This window comes from Sphaeramia orbicularis, chromosome 17 (genome assembly GCF_902148855.1).
Source record: "Sphaeramia orbicularis chromosome 17, fSphaOr1.1, whole genome shotgun sequence".
Classification (NCBI taxonomy): domain Eukaryota; kingdom Metazoa; phylum Chordata; class Actinopteri; order Kurtiformes; family Apogonidae; genus Sphaeramia; species Sphaeramia orbicularis.
Window position 1 is genome coordinate 14,203,446 of NC_043973.1, and position 18,631 is coordinate 14,222,076.

Sequence of the window (18,631 nt, forward strand, 5' to 3'; positions counted from 1 at the left end):
AAGAAGGAGAGAAGAGAGAGAAGAAGAGAAGAGGAAGAGAGAAGAGAAGAGAAGAGAAGAGAGAGAGGAGAAGAGGCATGAGGATCCGCTTTACACTGAAAATTAGGTCATATTTTAACTCGGTACATGACAATGTAGTAAACATAGTGGAATAATGGAAGAGTATCCTGAAAATTTCAACAATCTGCACTTACGTTACATGAAAATGGAATAAAACACAATAACATACCATAATGTAAACCAATACTCTATTTTACTGATAAAGAAATATTTATCAAGTGGCTCATTTTATCACTGTTAATTTACATGTTACTCTTTATGAAGATCATACTTTTGTTGTCATCTGAACCTTCTTATAGCTTATATTCCTTATTCAGTTTGTACAGCAAACATGTCATGCGTCTTTTGTCAGATTTGTGTCTCAAATTTTCTCACAAGAAGAAAAAAAACTGATGGCTTTACATATCACATTTGTTACAAATGCTGACTGGTTTACTGTTTTGTCCTTCCAAAGTGGCCTAGTACTGTTATACTATAATTATAAAAGAATTGATATTGACAATTTTTCTATTTCTGTTTGTTTTTATGTGACTAGTATAGTACAGGTAGTGAGTAATATTTTAAGAGCAGTAAACACTGAATAATAGACGTAAAAACTGCATTTGTCTTTTATGTTTGGTTAACAAAAACTGCACAGGACAGATTTGATATAATTAACTGACATAGCCTATACAGTCATATTAATGAAATATTTAAAGAAACTACTGTCAAGTGGTCTGTGACATGAACTATCCCCTCAGGTACAATTAAACCAGAGCAGAGGGAGGAGCGTCAGTTAACATTAACAGAGAAACTGTCAAATCCAAAACAATGCCAAATGAGTGAAAATAGTGATGAGATAATTATTTTACGTTCATCCTTAATAACAAAGAATCTGATGGGATGATTATATTGTCACTGTGACAATAATATTACATCTGGAAAATAATAGCATGACTGTGGGAGCTACAACAGGAATAGAACTAAGATGTTGTGGTTGTTGTTGACAGCAGATGGCAGTATTTGCCTTTTGTAACATGCACAGAATTTAGATAAAGCACAAAGAAAGCAGAAGAAATTCAGAGTAGATAGCGAACAGAATTCATTACATTTCCTTTTTTTTTCTTTTTACAGAGACACTTAAGAGAGAAAAAGCTTTAATAAATGTAAGTCCTATTAACATCAGCTGTATGACGTTGAGACTGATAGGAACAGGATAGGACAAAGGCGCCACCTAGTGACGAAATTAGTGCAAGTTCAGATCTCAGAGCAGACATAAGTCAAAGGTTTGGTGGAGAGTATAAAAAAAGATCATAGAAAAAGATCAAGAACAGGTTAAACAGCAGAAATCCATTAAGCAGAAGTCATTATTCAGTTTTAATGCATAAGAGTAGCAGACAAGAGCAAAGTGATACCAGCAGTGGAAGACAATCACTTAAATGAAATTGATTTGGATTGAGAGCAGATGGATGATGATGGATGGGGTGACATTTCAAATACTGCTTTTTTCTCCCCTGCATTTAAGCTCTTGATGCTTTAAGTACATGAGCATATCATTTTTATACAATAATTAACTAAACAGTGTACCTCTGGGGTCATGTTAATTTTTCTAATAACTTTGAAGACTCAAAAAAAACTATTCAGCTAATGAGATATTCTCAAATGACTGGAATAATATAGATTCAAAAAGTCACATAAATGACAGCTTGTAATCATATGTCTGTGGCTTCTATATCCTGTTAAAACTGTGTATGTCCTGACTAGTGCTGGGTGGTAAATCAGATCAACCACTAAAACTAATTTAATTTAACAATCTGAATTATAGAGTTATTATATAGAAGACTTGTTTTGGACTGTGGGCATCCTGATGTGTAAAGACAACAACCACTCACTCTCATTCAACAATTAACCTATTAAGTTTCATGTCTTTGGATGCTGAACCCCAACTGTCGAACCCCGCAGACACAGGGTGGCCCACACTGTTCTATGCTGGAATTGAACCCAGGACCTTCTTGTTGTGAGAGGAAAGTGCTAAGCACTGTACCACCATACTAATGATCCATGTATGCAGATATCATCCAAAAGATATGAATGATTAAAACACTAGATATACGTCTTACAGTATTTTAGGTCACTTTAGTGTTTATAGAACTATCTCTTAAAATGTTTCAAAAATAAATTAAAAAAAAAACAAAACAACAATGATAAAAATTTCTGGCATATCTCTATTTTTAAGTTATGTTTTTACAGTGTTTCTCTAACATTCTGCAGCTGTTTGATGCATACTGATTACTTCACATACGCTATCATTTTGTGAGGCCCAACACAGCCTACAGTAATAAAGCCTTCATTATATACATGGTGAAATATTTGTTTTTATATATTTTACATAGTGCTGACAGGAGAATAAACCACAAAAATAAATAGAGGCTAAGTTATGCATACCACCCAGCATTACTAAAAAGTCAGATCTGAGAAAACAGCTGTTTTCTGCTTTACACCAATACATTTTCTATCAAATCCAAATGGGTTTTTAAAGAGTTAATTTGGTTCAAGAAGGATTTTAGCTCAGCACATTTAAAGATGTGGCTTTCACTTGACAGGAACAGGATAAAAAATTCTGAAACGGCACTAAAACAAAGACGTGGAGTAAAAGGTGTATGGGAGGGGTGTCAAACTCAGATCCTTAAGGGCCGGTATCCTGCATGTTTTAGATGTTTCCCTCTTCCAACACACCTGATTCAAATGATAAGCCTGTCATCCAACTCTGCAGAAGCCTGATAACGACCGTCAGGTGTGCTGGAAGAGGGAAACATCTAAAACATGCAGGATACCGGCCCTCGAGGACCGGGGTTTGACACCTGTGGTGTATGGGATGTAGCAGCATAAAATGGAAATACTGAAATAAGAAAGACTGTTTATCCATTCCTCCATTAGATGTAACTGTGTTCGAGGAAGAGAAAAGTAACAAACTGACACAACAGTGCAAGAAAGAAGCGCTTTTAACTGACAGTGCTGTAGAAATCTGAGGCAGTGGTTGAAGTGGACTCTTCAGTACTCACAGGGCCGGCTGCTGATGCTGCAGTCCTTTCTGAAGGCGGAATCATGTCTGGAGTCAAACTGGAGGGAGGCTCCACATCTTTAGTCACCTTCTGCTGGATCAGATACATGGCTAAAGAGAACTGCTCCTGGGTCAGTTTGCCAGTTTGTTTAGTGTCAGCGAGTCCCCTTTAGAACAGAGGAGACACACTGATCGTTAGAGAAAGTGACAGTGTTTCAAGTAACAGTGATCCAAAAACAGCAATATGTTCCACAGCCTCTGTAACTCCTGCTCTAAACTGATTTATAGTCTAGGGTGTCCTTAATAAATATTTCTGTCTTTCTTTCTTTCTTTCTTTCTTTCTTTCTTTCTTTCCTAAAAGGCAGAAGTGCTTTCCTTTTAAGACCTAACACAACACCTAAGATGAAGTGACGGTCAAGATTAGGTTAGGCAGCTGAAACTTCTTCACCAGTCTGGAGAAGACACCATTGAAAGACTATAACTGCATCGACTTAATAAATGAGCAGATTTGGTTCACAATCAATTAAGCTATGAACAAATATTGTAATAATATAGGACCAAAAAAACATTGTTTTAGGCAATAATACTTTGTCCACCAGAGAGTGCTGTTTAACTTAGGGGGATATATTCCAGCCATACTCCATCGTGGTCTACAGGGTGTTCAGTGGGATTGATGTTTAATGGGTTTCTTTTCTGGCATTTTCCCTGAGTCGTTGCAACACTTAAGTATAGTCTGAAGATCCTTCTGCAACACAATTTTATGTTTTTAACAAACAGTGGAGGAAAAAATATATATAATTTAGTGTGCTTTAGACCATTTCACAATATGTACAGAAATTCAGAGAAATAGCCACAAAGCGAATAGGTAAAACTTGCTTCCCCTTTTTATTGTGTGAACATAGACCAGGAATCAAACCACAGCCTTTGGGTTTGTGGATGACCTGCTCTACCTCTTGAGCCATAGATTCCCCTAATAACGTCTGGCGTGGCTGCTGCACTTAAGACAAATAATGGTAGGACACTACGGTACTATGGGCAGTCACAGTTCCGTCTGCATGCCATGATAATGCTACGTGATTGTTATGTACATATTCTATACATCTAGGTCACCAGAAGGTGACATGAGCTGAAAGCTAAACAAAAACAAATATTGTACACCAGAACATAACTCAAACAACAAGCATTCAAATGGCAAGTTGACAGTCAAAGACTAGCCAATGTTCATACATACTTTCATTAAACTGAGATCAATGGGACAATCTTTGCACAGTTAAGCTAAAACTAAGCAGATTCAACAGTACTATTTTTCTGTATTATTTCTCTGTCGCTAAAACTGACTGAATGAGCCACAGAAGTGCAAAACTAAAGGTCACATCATGACATGATGATTACGAATTTTGTCTACCTTTGCCAGTTTCTGATCATAATTTGGTTTTATAATGGAGCTCCTGCTATCGGCTAATCCATTTTTTTTGTGTTACATTGAAATGTTTCTGACTAGAACAAATGGCCAGGTTTATCAGGTAACAAAGCAGATTCTGAGAGCCTATCATACATTTCTGCTGTGTTTCTGTCCTAATAAATCTGTTTTAACTTTTTTAAAACAGTTTAATTTAAATTTATTTCACGATGAGATCTGCTGGATGACGCAATAAGATTTATGCTATCAGCTTTGACATGAGCTGTAGTCTCACCATATCTGTGCGAGCATTGTCTGAGACAGATTGGAGTGCATGAAGATCTCGATGACCTCAGTGCCGGTGACAAGGCCATCATTGTCGGTGTCTGTTTTCTGAATATCTCAGCGTACCTCTCCCGGTCTGCTACAGGTACGACCCAGTTTACCACAGGCTGCAATAAACGAACAAAAGAACAAAAAAACTCATTTAAGTCTGCTGCAACTTCAGTTATTTTCATCTGCTGAGCGTGACCATTTGAAATTAAAGTTATGTGGAAGATATTGGTACATTTGTAACTTTAATAGTAACCAAACATAAAAGGCTGTTCTAATGGATGTAGACAATCAGGACAATCATTATCTCAGAAGTTAAATTAGCCAGCATCAACAAATGACATCAGAAATAAACACCTAACTACATCTTCTATGTTGAACTCATCAACATCCTTCCTATATGTATTTAACTGGATACCATCAAGGATGCACTAACTGCAAAATTCTGAGCGATACCTATACTTACAGTAAATCTAAATGACCAATTAGGCTGATAATGAAACCAATGTCATTTTCTGTTGTCTAGACTCCTTGTTGCTTAGGAAACAAAAGCCACTTTTACACAGAGATCCTGGAAAAAGACGAGATGGTGATCCCACTTTTTTTCCACCATTGACTGATTTCAACAGCCAAGCCAAAAGAGTAAAAGGTGAGACAGGCTGGACTTTTACACTGTGTTCCGGAATCAAAGGGGCGTGATGCAGTGCAGCGTATAGTGCACCTATGGAGACACTGGCATGGATTCTGCCGTAGCCACCCAGGGTGCTGTGGCATCCCACGGCTTTGTGCCACAGTTGAAAATGGCATGTAGCCGCAGCGTCAGTGGCACGTAGCTGCGGCATCCCTGGCGGCTGCCGCAGAATCCATGCCAGTGCCTCCATAAGCACCCACTGTCTCTCAGGTGCGAGGGTCGTCGTCATCAAAGCATCACACCTTGGTTGTGGAACGAGAGGTGTTCCTATTATATAGCATTCTGGAATCATGATTCAACCTTTATCACAGCTCTGTTACTACCTCCAGTGGCGTTAAAAAGCTGCAATATAGGTGGAACCAAATGATCCCACAATTTCGTTTTCACAGACGTTGTTCCGGAATAAAGGTGAAATACTCCCATAACATAAGTGCAGTGTAAAAGGGCTAAAGAATCTTCATTGTATACATGTAAAAAAATAAGTAACTTGAATGTTTTGAAGTCGTTCTGCTTTTTTTACAATATGTTTGAATGAGCACAAATACAATCTTGCAAATGTATGACAAAACCTTTACAATATCACACCAGATAAATATTGGCCATTGTCATCACTGAATGATATCTCATACCAATACTGGTTGAAATCAGCTAATACTGGCCAATGTGTTAAAAAGATGTACAGGTGTCGTAAGTGTATATCAATGAATACCTGTAGCCGCTGATTTCTTTAACTGAATTTACCTCAATGCTGGTTAAAAGTTGACCCAGTTAACCCACTCCCTAAAGTGTCGTTTTTATTTTTTAATTATTATTCCTAATCTGAAATATACAAAAGTTTTTCATCTCAAAGGGCATGATAGGTTAACATGGAGCCTCTAAGCAGCAGTGGAAATAAATGAAGTCTTTAAAGTTGACACAGGTGTGACTTCTGCTGATTATCTGTAACCCTTATGTTTGTATAAAAGCAGTGTTGGAACACACTATGTCTGTGCAGCCTCTGAAGCAACATTTGGACAATATCAACCCTGTAGGAAAAAATGATTGCTTTCACAACAGGGAAAAAAGAGCAATTAGCAAAGCACAGCAGGACTGTTTTGTTTTTTCCTTTCGAGATATTTAAGCCCTCTTTGTGACCATTAGTGCATAAACTGTAGAAGAATGTGACGCAAACAGTACATACAGGTGCTGGCTTTTGCCAAATACCACAGCAAACACTAATTGTGGGGAAAAATGACCCTGGCAATAAGGAAGAAGACAAGCAAGAAATATGGAAACTGTCCTGAATGACATAACAGGATATCACTACACATGTAATAACAGTTACGTCAGGTGATCATAGCACAGGTGTTAACTGAGAGTTGTGTTTCCCTTCCTTTTCACGGAAACCTGTTTCTCCAAAAGACACGGGTGAATAACAACACACAGAGAAACGGACTGGCCTGTGCACAAAGTAATGTGGCCAAACAAGTCCAGCCATTAGCAACAGATGAGAATTCATTCACAAAATGAGTTTTTTTCTTTAAACAACAGACTCTGCCCTCAGATGCATTCTTATTGAAGAAAACCAGCAAGATTAACAAAGTGACGTAATAAATATCCTGAGGTTATCCTCAACCTCAGGTGGCTGCACCTAGACTGGTGTTTGCATCTTAATACTGGGTGCCATTCGCTATGACGTGAAAAAAGAAGAGGGAGTCCGTTCAGAGCTGAGGAAACATGACACCCTCCCTATGTAGATTTTACCAACTCATCAGAAAGTACAGAAAACCCAGCAATTGCAAGACTATACACTAATGTAAACACAAACATGATTATTACATTCCATTTCTGCATTTAGATCCTCTTATAACTACAGAATCAAAATCAGTTAAATTTTTTGTTGGCTGAAAGAAAAATAAAAAACAGATTTTACAAAGATTTTGTAAATAAATATATAGTTTCTAAATCATACAATAAACTAAAATTAACTGAAATGTCTTTAGTTTTCATCTATTGTTTGGGGTAGATATGAAATATACATTCCAATTTTCTTTTAAAAAACTATACTAGTTTTAGTGTGGCAGACGGTCAATCTGTCCATCATGCCAGTGAAATTCAGGAGTCCCATTTGGGGATCACTTTGACAACCAAGCAATAACTAAACCAAAACTGAAAACAAAAACTCAAAAATAAATACTAATGTGAAATGCAAGACTATTATAATATTGACATAGATATGAGGTTAGTAGTGTTTCACCACAGGAGTCCATAATATACTGAACAAAGCAGACATTGAGTCACTAGGATCCATATCAATGACATTTAGGAGGATCTACTTACAGAAATGCAATACAATATTCACAATTATGTTTTCATTAGTGTACAATTACACAAAAATAAGAACCATTGTGTTTTGTAACTTTAGAATAAGCCCTTTATGTCTGCAGAGGGAGCAGGTCACCACACATGCAGAATATCATATCATGCCACCATGTTTAATAGTTTCAGTAGCTTTGAATGGACTCATCCACTTACCCCCTTAACTAAAAATGCCAGAGCTGACAAAACAAACAGTGGCTCTGTGAGAGTTTTTCAGTAACAATAGGGGAATGAGTAATGTATTCAGGTGGCTGCAATCGGGACCATCACCCCTAGATGTCACGAAATATCCCAGACAAAACCTTTAACCATTTAAAGTTAATACATGTGAGGTACCATACCTGTGTGCTGGATTTGAAGGAGTGTTGTGGAGAGAGGTTGACAGCAGCAGGAATGAGGGGGGTGGCACTGCTCAGAGGAGGAGTGGAGCGAAGGGTGTCTTTGAGAGGAGTAGGGCCAGATGAAAACCCAGAAAAAGCAGGCAGTACAGACACAGCCCCTGGCAGCGTAACCGCAGCCTTTTTCCTTTTGAGGGGGGGATAAGGGACACTGGTAAGGTTGATGGGACAGGCTCCTTCTCCATGGTCCGATACACAAGATGCATGGCCTGAAAAAAGAAAGGTCATGTCATGCCAAAACCAACTTTCAATCATTTTTCATTTCTAAATTTCATGCTTATCTAAATTTAGTATTCACTGTAGCTTCATCTTTTTTGAGTAAAATAGCTAAAAGGTTGTTATGTAAATTAATGGTAATAAGTAGCTACTTTTTTATGTTTTATTAGTTTCGGGGGAAAAAAAAACATCTTATCTCTGACTGCAGAGAATGCTGTGCGCTTTGGTCCTTAAATGTGACTTACACTTGTCGTTTCACTCATGTTCAACAATTTTGCATAAAGTTTGTATATGTATTTGTTTTCCCATTCGAGACGAGCCTTTACATCTTGTCAAACCAGCACTGTAAAATCTTGCATTTTGCCTCCTCTGACCGATCAGGCCACAATCCTACGCAGAAAGTTAAATAACAATCCAGGCATAGATGCAGTTCTGTGTAGGAGTGTGTCTCTCTCACACAGGGAAAACATTTTGGCTATACTGACTGCATGCTCCAAAAGACATGAAAAACACTCTACTTGTTTGATCAATTTCATTTTAGAGACTCCAGTTTCTTTATTTTAGAAAACAGATAATACTATAGAAACACTAGTCTGGAATATTTATCCATACTGTCTTATTTTCATACGTAATTACCAAAATGAAATACTACTTTCCATCCTGCCTTGGAATCCTACTATTGAAAGCAACTTTTAATATTAAATAGAAAAGCTTCTCATAATGGCTGTAGTGAGACAACAGACAGTTTACCACTATAAATTCCTCCTTGTCCAAGCGTCCATCTTTGTCTACATCACTTAGGTCCCAAATCTGAAAAAAAAACAAAAAAACAAAAAAGGTGCAGCTTAGTTTCAACTATTGCTTGTTTAATTCTTATCCAAAAAGGTCATGCATCTTTGGTACATCTTTGATATCACCTTTCCTAAAATATCCAGAGGTAGTTTGGAGTTTATCAAAACTGGCTTGACTTTATCACCAGAGAGAAGACCGTTAACAGGCGCCAGACTCTCAAAAATGCCCTCAAATTTCCCTTTTTCATCAGGCTGAAAAGGACAAAAAAAAAAAACATCTATTTAACTAACCATGGATGAGTTAAATGAACCATAGATTTGACAACAGATAGTTTCAGCTTACCCTTATTGCCAATGTGAGTCAGCTGATGTAGTTGAAGCAGTTAATAATGGGCTGTTAGTGTCTTTCTGTAAAAATTAAAATGAATACAAGATACTGAAACATCATAAAGAAGGCAAAAAGAACATTATTTTGGGATATAAAAGTACAACTCAATGCTTTTGTGTTTCTGTTGTATTCTTATACACATCGGTAGATAAACCACTCACAAATTTTGGTGCAGCTAAGGCCTGGTTGAGGTTGTTAAGGCTGATATCATTTCCACCCTGAGCTGAGGCCACAAGTCTCAAGGCTATGAAGAAACCCTGTAAAAGAGGAAGAAGACTCTCAGACAATTCCGTTATTTTAATGCAAATATCAGCACAATGAATCACAGCAAGTTTAGGGGAAATAATCATACCCGCTTATCCAAATAACCTTTTCTTTCTGAGTCTGCCAAATCCCCAAATCTAGAAATAACAACAGTTATTACATTAATAAATAAACAAACAAAACAAACAAACATAAAAAATACCAGACAAGTGGATGTCTATGCATGTTCTACCTTTCCCAGAGTGCTGTCCGAGAGCCCTGATTTCTTCAGAAACTGAGCTGCCTCTCCAGCTGATATCCTGCCTGTGTTTCCTGGATCCAGCTTCCAAGTATTGCAGACATAACAATGTGGATTTAATAGGTTTACATGACAAATGAAGCCCAGCTGAATCAACTGTCAGAGAAGTAGATTTCCAAAACAAGCATAAACTTACCTGCCTGTAGTAGTTTTCATAAGCTGGATTTCCACTTGATAGCTATGGAAGAAAAGCTGAGTTAAAAAGGGACGTTGACAGATATCAAAATGTGTGTTTTCTCGCTAATCTGATCTGTTGACGCTATCTAACATGATCTGTACGATGCTCGTCTGAGAAGTAAAAAGTACGAGAGAATAACTGACAGATTTGCAGTTGACCTAGGCTCGTTTCTGACCAGTTTTTATTCTCATAGCTCACTGAAACGCGTTTATTTTCTCTGAAAGAGCAGATCCCACCCAAGTGTATAGTAAGTTTAGTACGCTGACAGAGTTAACCTAGCTAACGTTAACTTGGTCAACACAATGTTTCTATTACGGCCAAACTTTCTAATATTTAACATTTCATACTACTCGTAGTGTAGTTATAATGTAAAACTAAGTCGCTGACTCTGGTTCCTGATGAATAAATCAAAAACTGACTTTTTTTTTGAGGTATTGGAAGTTGTTACCTGACTGAGTGTCATGAGCGCCGCCATATTTCCTGGTGTATCGGGAACGCGCACACCCGCCCCTTATCCAAGACGGGCTGTCGAGCACGAGCGGCGACGGAAACGGGAGGGACACGGTGTTGTGGGCGGTAGCGTATGCTGCATTCATGGTCAGTTGTGAAAAACAGCAAAAGAAACATTGCATTATGAAAACACTTAAGTTTACAAACTATCCTTTCACAAAAATGCAAATAACCTATGAGCAACCTGAAATTTCTCAAGAAAAACAAGGGCAATTTTGACAATGTTATGTCTGGTACTAAATGTTTTGTGCCTTTGTATTGTGAACTGTGAGCTGGGATGCACGAGTAAATGAGAAGCTCCCAGCTAGGAGGGAACATTCCCACACCTTCGGCAAACATTCCCTATACGTTCTGTTAAAAGTGTAAAAGAAAACGTTGTCACTTAATGTTTAAAGAACATTTAAAGGACGTTTATCATTTAATACAATGTTCCTATAATGTTAACTGTAAACAAGGAAGAACGTTTCTGGTCCACCATTCTGTGGATGTTTTTGGGATATTTTTTAGGAAACTGATTATAGAATGTTCAACTATAAAACGTTCCTGCAATATTAACTGGTAACAAATGAAGAACACTCTTCTAGAAACATTCAAAACATGTTTTAAGGATGTAATTTAGGCCTCAGATCACAGAACATTTTTTTATGACAGGTTACCACAATGTTACATGATATCAAAGAGAGAACATTCTGAAAACAATACTTTGAAAATGATTTTGGGTTGTTGTTAAAGCCTCAAATTATGGAATGTTTTTGTTTTTTTTTTCCAGAATGTTCCTATGATGTGATATTTGAACAAAGGTAAAACATTTTGTCAATAAGATTCTGAGGATGTCTTGGGGACATTGTTTACATAACAGATAATAGAATGCTCTTTTAAAAATTGTTCCCTCAATGTAAGATGATAACAGTTTTAGACTATATTCTGTAAACACTGGGGCCTCATAAAGCGTGCGTATGCACAAAAACCTGGCGTACGCCCTTTTCCACGCTCACGTTCAGATGTATAAAGAGTGAAATGACCGTGGAAATGTGCGGTCCTTCACGCTAAGTCCATAGCTGGCGTACGCACGTTTCTAGTGCTTTGGAACCTTTGGCGACACTTAGAGGTGACACTGAGAAACTGTTAATAATGTGAAAAAGGTCATTCCTCTGATTGATGGGCACATCGGAGATACACAGATGAACAATGAACACACCGACACACCATCCTACTGTCAGAGCAGCACATCCACCACCAGAACCAGAACCAATTAGACCCTGGACCCATCAATGCCAATCCTGCCCGGGAGGACATTCAGCAACAACCACAGAAAGAGACAAGGACCCAAAATTCACTGGTTGATAAATGCATTTAATGTAGTCTTCATGTCTGTGAGAACATTTATTAGTCAGTCCAGTTGCTCATTGACTCCGCCGATTGTCCTCATGATGTCCTAATGTGACTCGGGTCAGCTCGGACCCATGCAGGTGTTCTGGACACTGGCCAGACGGGCGTCAGCAGTGGGCTGTGGCGGACCGGAGGACCGGCTAACGCCGGGGAGTCAACAGGAAACCTCTGTGACAGGAGGATGGCACTGACCGTCTTCTGTCTCATTGTTGGAAACTAATAATTTGAGTGATTAAATATGAGTCAAAGTCTTTGACTTCCTCTTTGATATCCTGACATGATTACGCATGAACCTTTATCTTGTTTGGCTGTGATCAGACTGTGTATGACCCGTAGAATAAACTAATGTGTGACTTCCACAAATACTAAATGTATATTTACCTTGGGGGTGATCGGCGTCAGCCCTGTGTGAACAGTGTCACCCACAGTACCATCGACTCTCTGCTCACAGGCTGAGTTCGTCTCTTTTCTCCTTCAGCCTGTTTTGTCCTCAGCTTCACGTCCACCTTGACGTCATCATCTGATCACGCAGACAGGGGAATCCCAGAGGGAATCCCACCTGCAGACCCCGTTTATACTAATTTGCATATTTAAATGTGGGCGTGGAGAGGGAGGAGTCAGGTACTACAACATATGCACTCAATTCCACGCTGATTGAGATGTATAAAGGACATGTACTTGGATTCGGGCGTACGCTCAGTTTTATACATCTGGATTTTTTTGTGCGTTCAGACTTTTCTAGATTTGAGCGTACACCAGGTTTCAGTATGAAATCAATGCAAGTCTTTATACATGAGGCCCCAGGTGTCCAGAGCACCAGTCATGGATGGGTTATGATGACATATTTTGCTAGAATGCCAGGACATATTCACTCAGGATATGTCTACCATTTCTTTGCTATCTGCTTGTTTTGTTCCAGTGTGGGACTAAAGCGTACTTGTTGTCCATCCGGTTTGGGACCAGAGCTGCCCTTGAGGAGATCAGGCCATGGGGCAGGTGGAGGAAGAGTGCAAACGCAGTCACTGAACCCATGCATCACCGTGTTTGAATACCTAAGCCAATGGTGAACTTGATCAACGTCATAATATTTGTACACTTGGTCCAATGATTGTAATATTCATGTTCTTTCATAAGATCTTAGACTTCCTGTTGTTAGTCAGTCAACTGCTGCATCTCACTGTATGTACTTGACTCCTTGCAAGTAAAATCTTCTGATTCCAGAATCCAGTGACTCCGTCTTTTGTCTCAGAGTGTATCACAGAATTTTTCTATCAGTACCTCATGAAAATTCCAGACCTCTCTCATCTTTCTAAGTAGGAGAACTTACAAAATCAGTGGCTGACTAAATACTTTTTTGCCCCACTGTAGTTGCTGTGCAAAATCTCACCTGTATTTGGACTCATTTTACTGCTTATTCTATAAAATCATCATATCATAACTGTCCTGTTCGGACCGTGCATCTGGACACCATCTATTGTTACAAGAGCTCAGAGAAATAGACATATTTTCTGTTTCACATTTTCCAATGGATCTAGAATGTTTTCAAAAGTTTATTTATCTTAAGAGGAAAGATAACTTTCTGAACCCACACAGCAAATTCTGGTCTTTGGAATAAACTCCATGGGAGTTAAAATCAACTCGATTTAAGTGTACATTTGAGATCATGGAATACACTCTAGAGCAGGGTTAAAGTAACTCTTTTCAGAGAGTGGATCTTTTAACTCTTCAGGAGTTAAAATTTAACTCTTCTGGGAGTTACAAAAACTAATCTCATGTAGAGTAAAACACAACTCTCGCCTGGAATTCATTTTATGTGAACTCTGGCATGGAGTTAATATGTTAACACTTAATGGGGGTTAATATTCAACACTTAATGGAGTTAATATTTGGATTTAATTTTTGGGGGGAGCAAAAATGATTACAAAAACAAAAAACACCATCTACTGACTAGTTGTTTTGTTTGGGGTTTTTTTTTTTTTTTTTTTTAAAGTGTGCTCAAACACATGCTATATAGATGCTTATAAAGTGCTCTTGCATGAAGTGCTTTCTTTCAACAATTTAAATAGCCCAGGAGACAGTCCATGAATTGTTTGAGGTGCCTGAACAAAGTAAAACAAAGGAAACAGCTAAACATTGTTGCTGTTTTAGCCAGTTACTGTCATGACTGAGTGAAAGACTGAACTCATACACATGGTGCTGAAGGGAGAAAATGGGTTTATTAACATAAAACAATACATGAGAATGAGACAAAATCTGGGTTTGAAAACATCAGAGTCCACGGGAAGACAGGATCAGGACAGTGAGAGTCCGGGTTATGGCTCTGAAGTGAAATGGGATGAACGTCTGTGGAGGTATGAAGCAGTGACAGCAGCAGCAATGATCTGGCACCAGACCAGAGCGGAGGAGGTGCTTCTATGGGCTCATCATGCAGATCTGCTCCAGGTGTGACAGGTGGCAGCAGGTGAAGCTGATAATGAGTCTGAGGGAGGGGTCTGTGGCAACGCAGGAGTGCACCATGACATGCATTATTTGTTCAATAGCTTTGCTCTCAACTCTTGTATAAATTGTATGAATTACCTAAGACTCCAATGCAGGAAGCCATCCAGGTAAAATTAGCATGTTCGGTGTTCTAAGTTTTCAGCCAGAGCTAATTTTAGCAGCTGGTTAGCAAGTTGGTCCGAACAGTAATATACACATTATGATACTGACAGAGCTGACAGAAAAGTTACTTCCAGCCTAATAAATAGCCTTCTTTCAGAGGTAAAATGGTACTTATATAACGCCTCATATGAGGTCCATGAGCACACTGGTCTTCTCTGTTGCTCTGTCCAGAAATCAACACCCATTATGGTGTTCAATCATGCTCCTCAACACCTGGTAAATGTACCCCAAAAACTGACACCATCAAACACACAAGCTGGAGTTAAACTTACAGAACAAACTCCAGAAATTTAACTCTTTCAGTCTTTTTTAACCTAACTCCAGATTATTTTACTCCACAAATTTGCTGTGTATAAAGCAGTGTTTTTCAACCTTAGGGTCGGGACCCCACGTGGGGTTGCTTGGAATTCAAATGGGGTCACCTGAAATTTCTAATAATTAATAAAAAAAATAATAATAATAATAATAATTACTGAAAAAAAAATATACGGTGATTTGAGAGAGACAATCATAATCCATAAAAGACATGACAAACTGTGAAGCTGAAACTGAAGCACTGTGGTACTGTTTATCTTTCAAATGTTGATTGTGGTCAGTTTCAGTTGCTGCAGCACTTTCATAATTTGAGTTAAAATCCTCACTTTGTGCAGTAATCTCAACCCGGCTTTTATGCCTCTGTCCATAATAATATACATTATATAGATTAAATGTCGTCTAAAATTAATGTTTATTTGCAACATAGTATAGCAAACTATTACATGATCAAAAACAAATTAACTTTAAAAAAAAAAAAAAGTCTCCATTTTGAATGTCAGGCGTCGGCAGAAATTTGTGGGGTTAAAGTGGGGTCACGAGCCAAAAAAGGTTGGGAACCACTGCTATAAAGGAACATATAATCCTTGACTATATCACAAATATTCTGAATGTAGAAAGTAATGGTTTTCACTCAAAAAAGTGCAATAGTTGAATCTGAGATGTTATGGAGAAGACAAAGAAATATTTATAAGTACCTGCACATCAAAATTAGGCCTAAACTATGGACTAAAGCTATTTTGTTGATTCTACCACTGGGGCTGAATGACATGAAGACGTGCTTGTATTCTCACCCATGGCGGACTGCTCCTGCAGGTGAACTCCCAGCTGGCGATGTAGGTGAGACAGGTGTAACGATGTCAGTAGCCACAAAGTTAAACTGTCCACCTACTGCTGTGTTACCTCTGGCTGTACACATACATTTAAGTTTTCATCAAAGCAGAGGACCATAGATACACAAATGCATGGACAGGTACCATGCAGTCAGTGTTTCCTCCCATGATGTAGAGCGCCTTCAGTTTCCAATTGTGCACGGTGACAGCCAGGTTAGTGAGGGCAACCAGAGTTACTTATGAATGCAGAGCAAATGAATGTTCATATAACGGGGCCGTCCTAATGCATGGGCCTGATGGGCACTTGTTTGTAGACCCCATCAGCATAGGGCCCCCATGCTAATCTGTGTATGTTAACCATTCAGTGCACTATACATCATATATCATACATACCCATCAAAGGCATATAGTTACTTCACTAATTACTAATTTAAGTTCTTGTCTAATTTTTTTTCAATTATTAAAAATAAAGTAAAATAAAATTGTGCTCGAATTTGTCCATAATTTTACATGAATTTGTTTTATTTTGTACTGGAATTTTAACATCATTTTATGTAGATTTTATTATTTTGTTCTGGAATTTTAAAATCATTTTACAGATTTTTTTTTTTTTATTTTGTATTAAAAATTTTCATTCATTTTTTACAGATTTTTAAAATGTTGTGCTAGAATGTGAGAAGACTTTTTTTTTTTCCAACAATTTGAAATCTGTATTCTCAAATGATAAAATTGCTCATGTGCATGATGGTGACCAACTGTACAGGAGAATGTTTTCTGCAGCCCTTGGGAAAAGACAACATTGCCAGCAACATTAATGCATAGTTACTTTTAATTTTAATGAATCATACATACATACATACATACATAGTCCAGTTCTGAGAGATTCTTGGACATCTTGCCTGCACAGTACAGTAAAGATCCAACCACACATTTTCAGTGATGTAAGGCCCATTCCAAAACCTTCAGTTTGCATCTCTTGAGGTGGTCCATGGTCAATCTCCAAGTATGTTTCGGACCATGATCCTCTGGGAGAATTCATCTTCTTTTACAGACATTAGGAATTTGTTGGTATTATGAGAAATCCATTCTTTCCTCCACCTGTGCAGTGTTTCCTGTGCTATTGTTTACAACACAATCTCAAATCCTGATGGATCAACCCCCATGCTGAACAGCTGCCAAGATGTTGAACCGCTGCTCCTTTTGTTTCTCTAAACACACTTTTTCCTGTTGTGGTCAAACAGTTTCATTTTAGCATCATCAGTTGACAGCACTTTCCAAAACATGTCAGTTGTTTGTAGATGTTCCATTGCATACTTCTGACAGTGGATTTTATGATGCTGAAGCCAGGTGTTCTCTACAGACTCTTCCTTGAAGATCTTCCTTATTCAAGTGTTGTTGCACAGTGGATTGGCGCACAACCACTCCACTTTTTTTTTTTTTTTTTTAAATCAAATGGTTTTGATCTGTCATTGTGACCAGTTTGTGAGCAGTTCTCTCAGAGGGTTTTGTTGACCTCATCTTGACCTCCAAAGTTTGACCCCCTTTAACTGCCACCTCTTAATGACCTTTCAAACTGTGGAAACTTTTTGTGGACGCTCTATCGTGTAGCTTTCCTCTGCACTCTGGGCATTAACAACTGTCATTTTCAGAGTTTTCCACAGCTGCTTAGATTGTCCAGTGTTTGTAGTTTGGAGGAATCAAAATTTTTACGAACTGTGAATTTGGCACCAGTTGACACTTCCTAATAACAATTTCCAGTGAACAATGAAGGATTTGAGCTTATAAAAATTAGTGAAAAGAAGCTTAGATGTGGGGACACTTATTATTTATCATCATGATTCTTTAAAGTTTTGTTCAATTAGCTTTCAGATCCGACAAAGCCTGTGTTCACAAACACCAAATTATACTATTTTTTTTTGACGAGTGCCCAAAATTTTTTCATATAACTATACCTCATCTCTCACCCCCTTTATTTTCCCCTAAAACAATCAAATTAAAACAAAATATACTACAGATGTCACACCAAATGCCACTACGAGTGGAACAAAAAATAAAATAAAAAGGCCATGATTACATAAATACATCTTTATCTTTACACACTGACTCAATGTAACACTGAAAAAAAAGATCTTCTGAAGACCAAATGTACAGAGCAAGCCAAAATAATGTATACACACATCAGGAAAAAAAACTTGCATAATTATTTCAATACCAAATTTATTCAGACATCATGAGATTAATACAAGTTACCTTTGACCTCTACAATTACAAGAGGTGCTCAAAGTGGTGGCCATTTTCCAAACATTTATGTGTACGGCAAACTACTGCTTGGGTAACATCAGTACCATGTGTTTCGCTCTTATCACGAATCCTTGAAATTGTCAGACGTGTAGGAGGTTCTGAACCAAACTCACGCCTCCATTGTCTTTGGACTTCAACAGCATTGTCAAATTTGAAGCACCACTTTAAAATGATCCTACATTCCTCAGTCGACAACCATACCACTGCCATG

The 18,631-nt window shown here is 38.1% G+C and overlaps 1 long non-coding RNA gene and 1 pseudogene across 1 annotated transcript; both read right to left on the minus strand.

Annotated features, from left to right (window-relative positions):
- Nucleotides 1-2,922: 2,922 nt before the first annotated feature.
- On the minus strand, nt 2,923-10,163 carry LOC115436873 (epidermal growth factor receptor substrate 15-like 1; annotated as a pseudogene).
- LOC115436596 (uncharacterized) lies at nt 10,162-10,948 on the minus strand. Its single transcript, XR_003937850.1, has 3 exons — nt 10,863-10,948; nt 10,373-10,414; nt 10,162-10,260 (listed from the first exon to the last, which is right to left on the minus strand). It is a non-coding gene; the product is annotated as an uncharacterized LOC115436596 (long non-coding RNA).
- Nucleotides 10,949-18,631: the final 7,683 nt, after the last annotated feature.